Below are 12,447 nucleotides of genomic sequence, written 5' to 3'. Positions count from 1 at the left end.
GCCAGAAAATATTGCCCCTTCGGTACCCTATAAATATTTTTTCCTCTCACGTTAAACTTACCTCCTCTAGTTTTAGAATCTCACGCTCTGGGAAAACTATTTAGGCTGTCCACCTGATCCATATCCGTCAAGATTTTATAAACCTGTATAACCTCAGCCTCCTTCACTCCAGGGAAAATTGCCTCAGCCTATTCAGCCTCTCTGTACAGCTCAAACCCTCCAAGCTGGCAACATCCTTGAAAATCTTTTCGGAACCCTTTCAAGTTTCACAACGTATTAGCTTGAAAGAAAAAGCGTCTAAAGTGGCCAAAGTCAGTGATGCATCTGAAGATTGGGTAAAGTCAGCTGATAGCAAAGGAGAATTAAAAGCGAATAAAGATAGAAAAAAAAAATTGTGAAGGCAAACTAATGAGGAAAATCTAAAATGACAGTTAGAGCTTCCTTAAGTATCTAAAAAGCAAGACCGAGGTCAAAGCGAACATAAGCCCTTTAGAAAGGTCAGCTTTTGTTTGTCATTTCTATAAATGATTGAGGTAAGAATATAGAAGGCATGGCTAGTAAGTTTGAGGATGACACCAAGACTGATGGTACAGTGGAGAGTGAAGAGGTTATGTAAGTTGCGAAAGAGACCTTGAACAATTGGGTCAATGGGCTGAGGAGTGGCTGATGGAGTTTAACTTGGATGTATGCAGGGAATTGCATTTTGGTCAAACAAACAAAGGCAAGACTTATACAAAGAAAAGTAGGGCGTTGGGCCCTCTTGTAGGCCAGGGAGACCTACGGGTTCAGGTGCATACTTTTTCTTGTAATTTGCATCACATCTAGACAAGGAGGTTAAGAAGTTGTTTAGCACGCTTGCTGTCTTTTGGTCAGACTTTGAGTTTAGGAGTTGTAATGTTCTGTTGAGGTTGTGCGGGATTTGAAGGTATTGAACTCATTATAGATCCGAGCAGGTTGTAAAGTGCCGAGTTTGAAGACGAGGTATTGCTCTCCAGTTTGCACTGCCATTCACTGGGACTTGCCCAGGACAGACGAATGGGCATGTGAGCAGGACACTGTGTTAAAATGACCGGCTTCGGGTAGGTCAGGGTCAAGCTTGCAGACAGAATGGAGGCGTTCTGCAGAGCGGTCACCCAGTCTGCGTTTGGTTACTCCAGTGTCGATGAGGCCACATTGCGTGCAGCCCAGCTGATACACAAGAGTGGAGGAGGTAGTGGCGAGACAGTGCTTCAGCTGGAAAGAGTGTTTAGGCCCTTGGAAGGTGAGCAGGCAGGAGGTAAAGGGGCCGGTGTTGCATCTTCTGCAGTTATGTGGGAAATTGAGGTGGGAAGGGGAGTGTTGTTGGTGTCAAGAAGTGTAGTAGGCTGTCCTGGAGTGAAGGATCCCTGTGAAATGCGGACGGTGGGGTGGGGGGTGGGGGTGGAAGGGGGAGATGTGATTGGTGGTGGCATTGTGCTGGAGTTGAATGTGGAGGCTGGTGCGAGGAAAAGTGAGAAGAATGGGGACACTGGTGTTTTGAGTGGGTGTTGCATTGTGTGTGAGTCTGTGTTCCCCACTCCAATGGGAGAGTGTGTTGTTTGCAGTGTGGCAGTTAGACACACCAGAGTTGTGGCAGTTCCAGATTGCGATGAATTCTTGTGAAGTATGAAGAGCCCTTCTCCCCCCAGAGTCCTCGCTGGTCGAGCCCACTATTGCATAAATGCTGGCTTGTCCACAGCAGTGAGCTGTGGTGAAGAGTGATGAAGACTGGAGAGTTTAGCTTGGTGTTTGTGGATGGATGGATGGATGGCGCGCGAGCGGCGGTGATGTGCAGCATTTGTCGTTTTGACTTGGAGGTAAGGACTTAGGAAGGAAGGCAGAAGGGAGAGAGTGAGTTTGAATGTGAAACTCCTCAAAGTGTGAAAAAAAAACAGAGCGCATTATCCAGAAAGAAATGACTCTTGGTGTCAGCAGTGAAATAGCTTTTGCTGGGCGCCACTTGCCGGCGCCGGCTTTAGCTCGGTAGCTACTTCGATTTCAGCCAAATCCGTCTGGCTGCGAGTTCGCGTCCAGTTAACTACGGGCGCTGCCCGGCGTTTTATTCCTTCGGTAACTTGGCTTGTTACCCCACCGGCAAATCTACACACTTTTCGGATCAATTTGATCCTGTCATTTCTCTCTTCGTGCAATCTATAAACATAGATTGCGTATAAGAAGCGCTGCTTTTCAAGTGGAACTGCGCAACAACAGCAAAGAGAGACTGTTCACAAGTTGGACGGGTCTTTTGGATGAAAGTTTCAGAAATTTAATACGCTCCAAAAGTAACACTATTTTCATACATGAAACCACCTTGCTACAGTTCACGCCAGAGTTGCCGAGAAGGGGAGCTGCCTCCTCTCTCCCGTCTCAAAGCTGTCACTCTGTCTCACTGGGGTCACTCACCCTTACATTTCACAGACTCAGTCGCGATGGGATTATCGGCAGCGCAAAGACGCGCTGGAAATGCCAATTGGCAAAGAATGGGATTAAAAAAAAACGGCATTTTCGCAGAAGCAGGCTTTTCGGCCGACCGTTTTAGTGGCTGCTCTGTGAGCGTTTTGAGTCAGGATCAAACTCCCGCCTTTTCCCCATCATCCTGCGCGCTGCTGCTATTTAAACCTGATGTGGAGGTGCCATAGCGACCTGAAGAAGGAGCAGCACTCCGAAAGCAAGGAGTTCCTAATAAACCTGTTGACTATAACCTGGCGCTGTGGTTTTTTAAAGCTCCATTGAGAGAATCACATCGCGCCCTGCTGAACCTGCCTCCATCACATTTCAGGACAATGTTTTCCAAACCAGTGCACTCGCCATGTCAAGATCAAATGAAGGTCGAGTTGGCGACACTGGCCTGAGTGGATCACTTAGCGGGAATCACAATAAGTAAACAGAGGCAGACATTTGAGAAGGTAATTCGTGATTATCAGCAAAAATCCATTCCAGGAAGTAGGAAAGATTCTGAAAGAGGGATGAACCGATTGAGATTAATCGAGTGTTATTACGAGTCACAGAGATACACAGCACACATAGAGATCCTTCGGTACAACTCATAACCATGCCACCCAGATATCCAACATTAATCTGGTTCCATTTGCCAGTGTTTGGCACATGAATCCTTCCAATTCATCTACCTATCTAGAAGCATTTTAAATATTGTACTAGTCTCCACCACTTCCTTGGCAGCTCATTCCATACCTACGCCAGCTTCTGCCAGAAAATATTGCCCCTTCGGTACCCTATAAATATTTTTTCCTCTCACGTTAAACTTACCTCCTCTAGTTTTAGAATCTCACGCTCTGGGAAAACTATTTAGGCTGTCCACCTGATCCATATCCGTCAAGATTTTATAAACCTGTATAACCTCAGCCTCCTTCACTCCAGGGAAAATTGCCTCAGCCTATTCAGCCTCTCTGTACAGCTCAAACCCTCCAAGCTGGCAACATCCTTGAAAATCTTTTCGGAACCCTTTCAAGTTTCACAACGTATTAGCTTGAAAGAAAAAGCGTCTAAAGTGGCCAAAGTCAGTGATGCATCTGAAGATTGGGCTAAAGTCAGCTGATAGCAAAGGAGAATTAAAAGCGAATAAAGATAGAAAAAAAAAATTGTGAAGGCAAACTAATGAGGAAAATCTAAAATGACAGTTAGAGCTTCCTTAAGTATCTAAAAAGCAAGACCGAGGTCAAAGTGAACATAAGCCCTTTAGAAAGGTCAGCTTTTGTTTGTCATTTCTATAAATGATTGAGGTAAGAATATAGAAGGCATGGCTAGTAAGTTTGAGGATGACACCAAGACTGATGGTACAGTGGAGAGTGAAGAGGTTATGTAAGTTGCGAAAGAGACCTTGAACAATTGGGTCAATGGGCTGAGGAGTGGCTGATGGAGTTTAACTTGGATGTATGCAGGGAATTGCATTTTGGTCAAACAAACAAAGGCAAGACTTATACAAAGAAAAGTAGGGCGTTGGGCCCTCTTGTAGGCCAGAGAGACCTACGGGTTCAGGTGCATACTTTTTCTTGTAATTTGCATCACATCTAGACAAGGAGGTTAAGAAGTTGTTTAGCACGCTTGCTGTCTTTTGGTCAGACTTTGAGTTTAGGAGTTGTAATGTTCTGTTGAGGTTGTGCGGGATTTGAAGGTATTGAACTCATTATAGATCCGAGCAGGTTGTAAAGTGCCGAGTTTGAAGACGAGGTATTGCTCTCCAGTTTGCACTGCCATTCACTGGGACTTGCCCAGGACAGACGAATGGGCATGTGAGCAGGACACTGTGTTAAAATGACCGGCTTCGGGTAGGTCAGGGTCAAGCTTGCAGACAGAATGGAGGCGTTCTGCAGAGCGGTCACCCAGTCTGCGTTTGGTTACTCCAGTGTCGATGAGGCCACATTGCGTGCAGCCCAGCTGATACACAAGAGTGGAGGAGGTAGTGGCGAGACAGTGCTTCAGCTGGAAAGAGTGTTTAGGCCCTTGGAAGGTGAGCAGGCAGGAGATAAAGGGGCCGGTGTTGCATCTTCTGCAGTTATGTGGGAAATTGAGGTGGGAAGGGGAGTGTTGTTGGTGTCAAGAAGTGTAGTAGGCTGTCCTGGAGTGAAGGATCCCTGTGAAATGCGGACGGGGGGGTGGGGGGTGGGGGTGGAAGGGGGAGATGTGATTGGTGGTGGCATTGTGCTGGAGTTGAATGTGGAGGCTGGTGCGAGGAAAAGTGAGAAGAATGGGGACACTGGTGTTTTGAGTGGGTGTTGCATTGTGTGTGAGTCTGTGTTCCCCACTCCAATGGGAGAGTGTGTTGTTTGCAGTGTGGCAGTTAGACACACCAGAGTTGTGGCAGTTCCAGATTGCGATGAATTCTTGTGAAGTATGAAGAGCCCTTCTCCCCCCAGAGTCCTCGCTGGTCGAGCCCACTATTGCATAAATGCTGGCTTGTCCACAGCAGTGAGCTGTGGTGAAGAGTGATGAAGACTGGAGAGTTTAGCTTGGTGTTTGTGGATGGATGGATGGCGCGCGAGCGGCGGTGATGTGCAGCATTTGTCGTTTTGACTTGGAGGTAAGGACTTAGGAAGGAAGGCAGAAGGGAGAGAGTGAGTTTGAATGTGAAACTCCTCAAAGTGTGAAAAAAAAACAGAGCGCATATCCAGAAAGAAATGACTCTTGGTGTCAGCAGTGAAATAGCTTTTGCTGGGCGCCACTTGCCAGCGCCGGCTTTAGCTCAGTAGCTACTTCGATTTCACTCAAATCCGTCTGGCTGCGAGTTCGCGTCCAGTTAACTACGGGCGCTGCCCGGCGTTTTATTCCTTCGGTAACTTGGCTTGTTACCCCACCGGCAAATCTACACACTTTTCGGATCAATTTGATCCTGTCATTTCTCTCTTCGTGCAATCTATAAACATAGATTGCGTATAAGAAGCGCTGCTTTTCAAGTGGAACTGCGCAACAACAGCAAAGAGAGACTGTTCACAACTTGGACGGGTCTTTTGGATGAAAGTTTCAGAAATTTAATACGCTCCAAAAGTAACACTGTTTTCATACATGAAACCACCTTGCTACAGTTCACGCCAGAGTTGCCGAGAAGGGGAGCTGCCTCCTCTCTCCCGTCTCAAAGCTGTCACTCTGTCTCACTGGGGTCACTCACCCTTACATTTCACAGACACAGTCGCGATGGGATTATCGGCAGCGCAAAGACGCGCTGGAAATGCCAATTGGCAAAGAATGGGATTAAAAAAAAACGGCATTTTCGCAGAAGCAGGCTTTTCGGCCGACCGTTTTAGTGGCTGCTCTGTGAGCGTTTTGAGTCAGGATCAAACTCCCGCCTTTTCCCCATCATCCTGCGCGCTGCTGCTATTTAAACCTGATGTGGAGGTGCCATAGCGACCTGAAGAAGGAGCAGCACTCCGAAAGCAAGGAGTTCCTAATAAACCTGTTGACTATAACCTGGCGCTGTGGTTTTTTAAAGCTCCATTGAGAGAATCACATCGCGCCCTGCTGAACCTGCCTCCATCACATTTCAGGACAATGTTTTCCAAACCAGTGCACTCGCCATGTCAAGATCAAATGAAGGTCGAGTTGGCGAAACTGGCCTGAGTGGATCACTTAGCGGGAATCACAATAAGTAAACAGAGGCAGACATTTGAGAAGGTAATTCGTGATTATCAGCAAAAATCCATTCCAGGAAGTAGGAAAGATTCTGAAAGAGGGATGAACCGATTGAGATTAATCGAGTGTTATTACGAGTCACAGAGTTACACAGCACACATAGAGATCCTTCGGTACAACTCATAACCATGCCACCCAGATATCCAACATTAATCTGGTTCCATTTGCCAGTGTTTGGCACATGAATCCTTCCAATTCATCTACCTATCTAGAAGCATTTTAAATATTGTACTAGTCTCCACCACTTCCTTGGCAGCTCATTCCATACCTACGCCAGCTTCTGCCAGAAAATATTGCCCCTTCGGTACCCTATAAATATTTTTTCCTCTCACGTTAAACTTACCTCCTCTAGTTTTAGAATCTCACGCTCTGGGAAAACTATTTAGGCTGTCCACCTGATCCATATCCGTCAAGATTTTATAAACCTGTATAACCTCAGCCTCCTTCACTCCAGGGAAAATTGCCTCAGCCTATTCAGCCTCTCTGTACAGCTCAAACCCTCCAAGCTGGCAACATCCTTGAAAATCTTTTCGGAACCCTTTCAAGTTTCACAACGTATTAGCTTGAAAGAAAAAGCGTCTAAAGTGGCCAAAGTCAGTGATGCATCTGAAGATTGGGTAAAGTCAGCTGATAGCAAAGGAGAATTAAAAGCGAATAAAGATAGAAAAAAAAAATTGTGAAGGCAAACTAATGAGGAAAATCTAAAATGACAGTTAGAGCTTCCTTAAGTATCTAAAAAGCAAGACCGAGGTCAAAGCGAACATAAGCCCTTTAGAAAGGTCAGCTTTTGTTTGTCATTTCTATAAATGATTGAGGTAAGAATATAGAAGGCATGGCTAGTAAGTTTGAGGATGACACCAAGACTGATGGTACAGTGGAGAGTGAAGAGGTTATGTAAGTTGCGAAAGAGACCTTGAACAATTGGGTCAATGGGCTGAGGAGTGGCTGATGGAGTTTAACTTGGATGTATGCAGGGAATTGCATTTTGGTCAAACAAACAAAGGCAAGACTTATACAAAGAAAAGTAGGGCGTTGGGCCCTCTTGTAGGCCAGAGAGACCTACGGGTTCAGGTGCATACTTTTTCTTGTAATTTGCATCACATCTAGACAAGGAGGTTAAGAAGTTGTTTAGCACGCTTGCTGTCTTTTGGTCAGACTTTGAGTTTAGGAGTTGTAATGTTCTGTTGAGGTTGTGCGGGATTTGAAGGTATTGAACTCATTATAGATCCGAGCAGGTTGTAAAGTGCCGAGTTTGAAGACGAGGTATTGCTCTCCAGTTTGCACTGCCATTCACTGGGACTTGCCCAGGACAGACGAATGGGCATGTGAGCAGGACACTGTGTTAAAATGACCGGCTTCGGGTAGGTCAGGGTCAAGCTTGCAGACAGAATGGAGGCGTTCTGCAGAGCGGTCACCCAGTCTGCGTTTGGTTACTCCAGTGTCGATGAGGCCACATTGCGTGCAGCCCAGCTGATACACAAGAGTGGAGGAGGTAGTGGCGAAACAGTGCTTCAGCTGGAAAGAGTGTTTAGGCCCTTGGAAGGTGAGCAGGCAGGAGGTAAAGGGGCCGGTGTTGCATCTTCTGCAGTTATGTGGGAAATTGAGGTGGGAAGGGGAGTGTTGTTGGTGTCAAGAAGTGTAGTAGGCTGTCCTGGAGTGAAGGATCCCTGTGAAATGCGGACGGGGGGGTGGGGGGGGTGGAAGGGGGAGATGTGATTGGTGGTGGCATTGTGCTGGAGTTGAATGTGGAGGCTGGTGCGAGGAAAAGTGAGAAGAATGGGGACTCTGGTGTTTTGAGTGGGTGTTGCATTGTGTGTGAGTCTGTGTTCCCCACTCCAATGGGAGAGTGTGTTGTTTGCAGTGTGGCAGTTAGACACACCAGAGTTGTGGCAGTTCCAGATTGCGATGAATTCTTGTGAAGTATGAAGAGCCCTTCTCCCCCCAGAGTCCTCGCTGGTCGAGCCCACTATTGCATAAATGCTGGCTTGTCCACAGCAGTGAGCTGTGGTGAAGAGTGATGAAGACTGGAGAGTTTCGCTTGGTGTTTGTGGATGGATGGATGGCGCGCGAGCGGCGGTGATGTGCAGCATTTGTCGTTTTGACTTGGAGGTAAGGACTTAGGAAGGAAGGCAGAAGGGAGAGAGTGAGTTCGAATGTGAAACTCCTCAAAGTGTGAAAAAAAAACAGAGCGCATATCCAGAAAGAAATGACTCTTGGTGTCAGCAGTGAAATAGCTTTTGCTGGGCGCCACTTGCCGGCGCCGGCTTTAGCTCAGTAGCTACTTCGATTTCACTCGAATCCGTCTGGCTGCGAGTTCGCGTCCAGTTAACTACGGGCGCTGCCCGGCGTTTTATTCCTTCGGTAACTTGGCTTGTTACCCCACCGGCAAATCTACACACTTTTCGGATCAATTTGATCCTGTCATTTCTCTCTTCGTGCAATCTATAAACATAGATTGCGTATAAGAAGCGCTGCTTTTCAAGTGGAACTGCGCAACAACAGCAAAGAGAGACTGTTCACAACTTGGACGGGTCTTTTGGATGAAAGTTTCAGAAATTTAATACGCTCCAAAAGTAACACTATTTTCATACATGAAACCACCTTGCTACAGTTCACGCCAGAGTTGCCGAGAAGGGGAGCTGCCTCCTCTCTCCCGTCTCAAAGCTGTCACTCTGTCTCACTGGGGTCACTCACCCTTACATTTCACAGACACAGTCGCGATGGGATTATCGGCAGCGCAAAGACGCGCTGGAAATGCCAATTGGCAAAGAATGGGATTAAAAAAAAACGGCATTTTCGCAGAAGCAGGCTTTTCGGCCGACCGTTTTAGTGGCTGCTCTGTGAGCGTTTTGAGTCAGGATCAAACTCCCGCCTTTTCCCCATCATCCTGCGCGCTGCTGCTATTTAAACCTGATGTGGAGGTGCCATAGCGACCTGAAGAAGGAGCAGCACTCCGAAAGCAAGGAGTTCCTAATAAACCTGTTGACTATAACCTGGCGCTGTGGTTTTTTAAAGCTCCATTGAGAGAATCACATCGCGCCCTGCTGAACCTGCCTCCATCACATTTCAGGACAATGTTTTCCAAACCAGTGCACTCGCCATGTCAAGATCAAATGAAGGTCGAGTTGGCGAAACTGGCCTGAGTGGATCACTTAGCGGGAATCACAATAAGTAAACAGAGGCAGACATTTGAGAAGGTAATTCGTGATTATCAGCAAAAATCCATTCCAGGAAGTAGGAAAGATTCTGAAAGAGGGATGAACCGATTGAGATTAATCGAGTGTTATTACGAGTCACAGAGATACACAGCACACATAGAGATCCTTCGGTACAACTCATAACCATGCCACCCAGATATCCAACATTAATCTGGTTCCATTTGCCAGTGTTTGGCACATGAATCCTTCCAATTCATCTACCTATCTAGAAGCATTTTAAATATTGTACTAGTCTCCACCACTTCCTTGGCAGCTCATTCCATACCTACGCCAGCTTCTGCCAGAAAATATTGCCCCTTCGGTACCCTATAAATATTTTTTCCTCTCACGTTAAACTTACGTCCTCTAGTTTTAGAATCTCACGCTCTGGGAAAACTATTTAGGCTGTCCACCTGATCCATATCCGTCAAGATTTTATAAACCTGTATAACCTCAGCCTCCTTCACTCCAGGGAAAATTGCCTCAGCCTATTCAGCCTCTCTGTACAGCTCAAACCCTCCAAGCTGGCAACATCCTTGAAAATCTTTTCGGAACCCTTTCAAGTTTCACAACGTATTAGCTTGAAAGAAAAAGCGTCTAAAGTGGCCAAAGTCAGTGATGCATCTGAAGATTGGGCTAAAGTCAGCTGATAGCAAAGGAGAATTAAAAGCGAATAAAGATAGAAAAAAAAAATTGTGAAGGCAAACTAATGAGGAAAATCTAAAATGACAGTTAGAGCTTCCTTAAGTATCTAAAAAGCAAGACCGAGGTCAAAGTGAACATAAGCCCTTTAGAAAGGTCAGCTTTTGTTTGTCATTTCTATAAATGATTGAGGTAAGAATATAGAAGGCATGGCTAGTAAGTTTGAGGATGACACCAAGACTGATGGTACAGTGGAGAGTGAAGAGGTTATGTAAGTTGCGAAAGAGACCTTGAACAATTGGGTCAATGGGCTGAGGAGTGGCTGATGGAGTTTAACTTGGATGTATGCAGGGAATTGCATTTTGGTCAAACAAACAAAGGCAAGACTTATACAAAGAAAAGTAGGGCGTTGGGCCCTCTTGTAGGCCAGAGAGACCTACGGGTTCAGGTGCATACTTTTTCTTGTAATTTGCATCACATCTAGACAAGGAGGTTAAGAAGTTGTTTAGCACGCTTGCTGTCTTTTGGTCAGACTTTGAGTTTAGGAGTTGTAATGTTCTGTTGAGGTTGTGCGGGATTTGAAGGTATTGAACTCATTATAGATCCGAGCAGGCTGTAAAGTGCCGAGTTTGAAGACGAGGTATTGCTCTCCAGTTTGCACTGCCATTCACTGGGACTTGCCCAGGACAGACGAATGGGCATGTGAGCAGGACACTGTGTTAAAATGACCGGCTTCGGGTAGGTCAGGGTCAAGCTTGCAGACAGAATGGAGGCGTTCTGCAGAGCGGTCACCCAGTCTGCGTTTGGTTACTCCAGTGTCGATGAGGCCACATTGCGTGCAGCCCAGCTGATACACAAGAGTGGAGGAGGTAGTGGCGAAACAGTGCTTCAGCTGGAAAGAGTGTTTAGGCCCTTGGAAGGTGAGCAGGCAGGAGGTAAAGGGGCCGGTGTTGCATCTTCTGCAGTTATGTGGGAAATTGAGGTGGGAAGGGGAGTGTTGTTGGTGTCAAGAAGTGTAGTAGGCTGTCCTGGAGTGAAGGATCCCTGTGAAATGCGGACGGGGGGGTGGGGGGGGTGGAAGGGGGAGATGTGATTGGTGGTGGCATTGTGCTGGAGTTGAATGTGGAGGCTGGTGCGAGGAAAAGTGAGAAGAATGGGGACTCTGGTGTTTTGAGTGGGTGTTGCATTGTGTGTGAGTCTGTGTTCCCCACTCCAATGGGAGAGTGTGTTGTTTGCAGTGTGGCAGTTAGACACACCAGAGTTGTGGCAGTTCCAGATTGCGATGAATTCTTGTGAAGTATGAAGAGCCCTTCTCCCCCCAGAGTCCTCGCTGGTCGAGCCCACTATTGCATAAATGCTGGCTTGTCCACAGCAGTGAGCTGTGGTGAAGAGTGATGAAGACTGGAGAGTTTCGCTTGGTGTTTGTGGATGGATGGATGGCGCGCGAGCGGCGGTGATGTGCAGCATTTGTCGTTTTGACTTGGAGGTAAGGACTTAGGAAGGAAGGCAGAAGGGAGAGAGTGAGTTCGAATGTGAAACTCCTCAAAGTGTGAAAAAAAAACAGAGCGCATATCCAGAAAGAAATGACTCTTGGTGTCAGCAGTGAAATAGCTTTTGCTGGGCGCCACTTGCCGGCGCTGGCTTTAGCTCAGTAGCTACTTCGATTTCACTCGAATCCGTCTGGCTGCGAGTTCGCGTCCAGTTAACTACGGGCGCTGCCCGGCGTTTTATTCCTTCGGTAACTTGGCTTGTTACCCCACCGGCAAATCTACACACTTTTCGGATCAATTTGATCCTGTCATTTCTCTCTTCGTGCAATCTATAAACATAGATTGCGTATAAGAAGCGCTGCTTTTCAAGTGGAACTGCGCAACAACAGCAAAGAGAGACTGTTCACAACTTGGACGGGTCTTTTGGATGAAAGTTTCAGAAATTTAATACGCTCCAAAAGTAACACTATTTTCATACATGAAACCACCTTGCTACAGTACACGCCAGAGTTGCCGAGAAGGGGAGCTGCCTCCTCTCTCCCGTCTCAAAGCTGTCACTCTGTCTCACTGGGGTCACTCACCCTTACATTTCACAGACACAGTCGCGATGAGATTATCGGCAGCGCAAAGACGCGCTGGAAATGCCAATTGGCAAAGAATGGGATTAAAAAAAAACGGCATTTTCGCAGAAGCAGGCTTTTCGGCCGACCGTTTTAGTGGCTGCTCTGTGAGCGTTTTGAGTCAGGATCAAACTCCCGCCTTTTCCCCATCATCCTGCGCGCTGCTGCTATTTAAACCTGATGTGGAGGTGCCATAGCGACCTGAAGAAGGAGCAGCACTCCGAAAGCAAGGAGTTCCTAATAAACCTGTTGACTATAACCTGGCGCTGTGGTTTTTTAAAGCTCCATTGAGAGAATCACATCGCGCCCTGCTGAACCTGCCTCCATCACATTTCA

The sequence above is a fragment of the Chiloscyllium punctatum genome, chromosome 20 (genome assembly GCF_047496795.1).
Source record: "Chiloscyllium punctatum isolate Juve2018m chromosome 20, sChiPun1.3, whole genome shotgun sequence".
Taxonomy (NCBI): Eukaryota; Metazoa; Chordata; class Chondrichthyes; order Orectolobiformes; family Hemiscylliidae; genus Chiloscyllium; species Chiloscyllium punctatum.
This window is presented reverse-complemented; position numbering follows the sequence as displayed.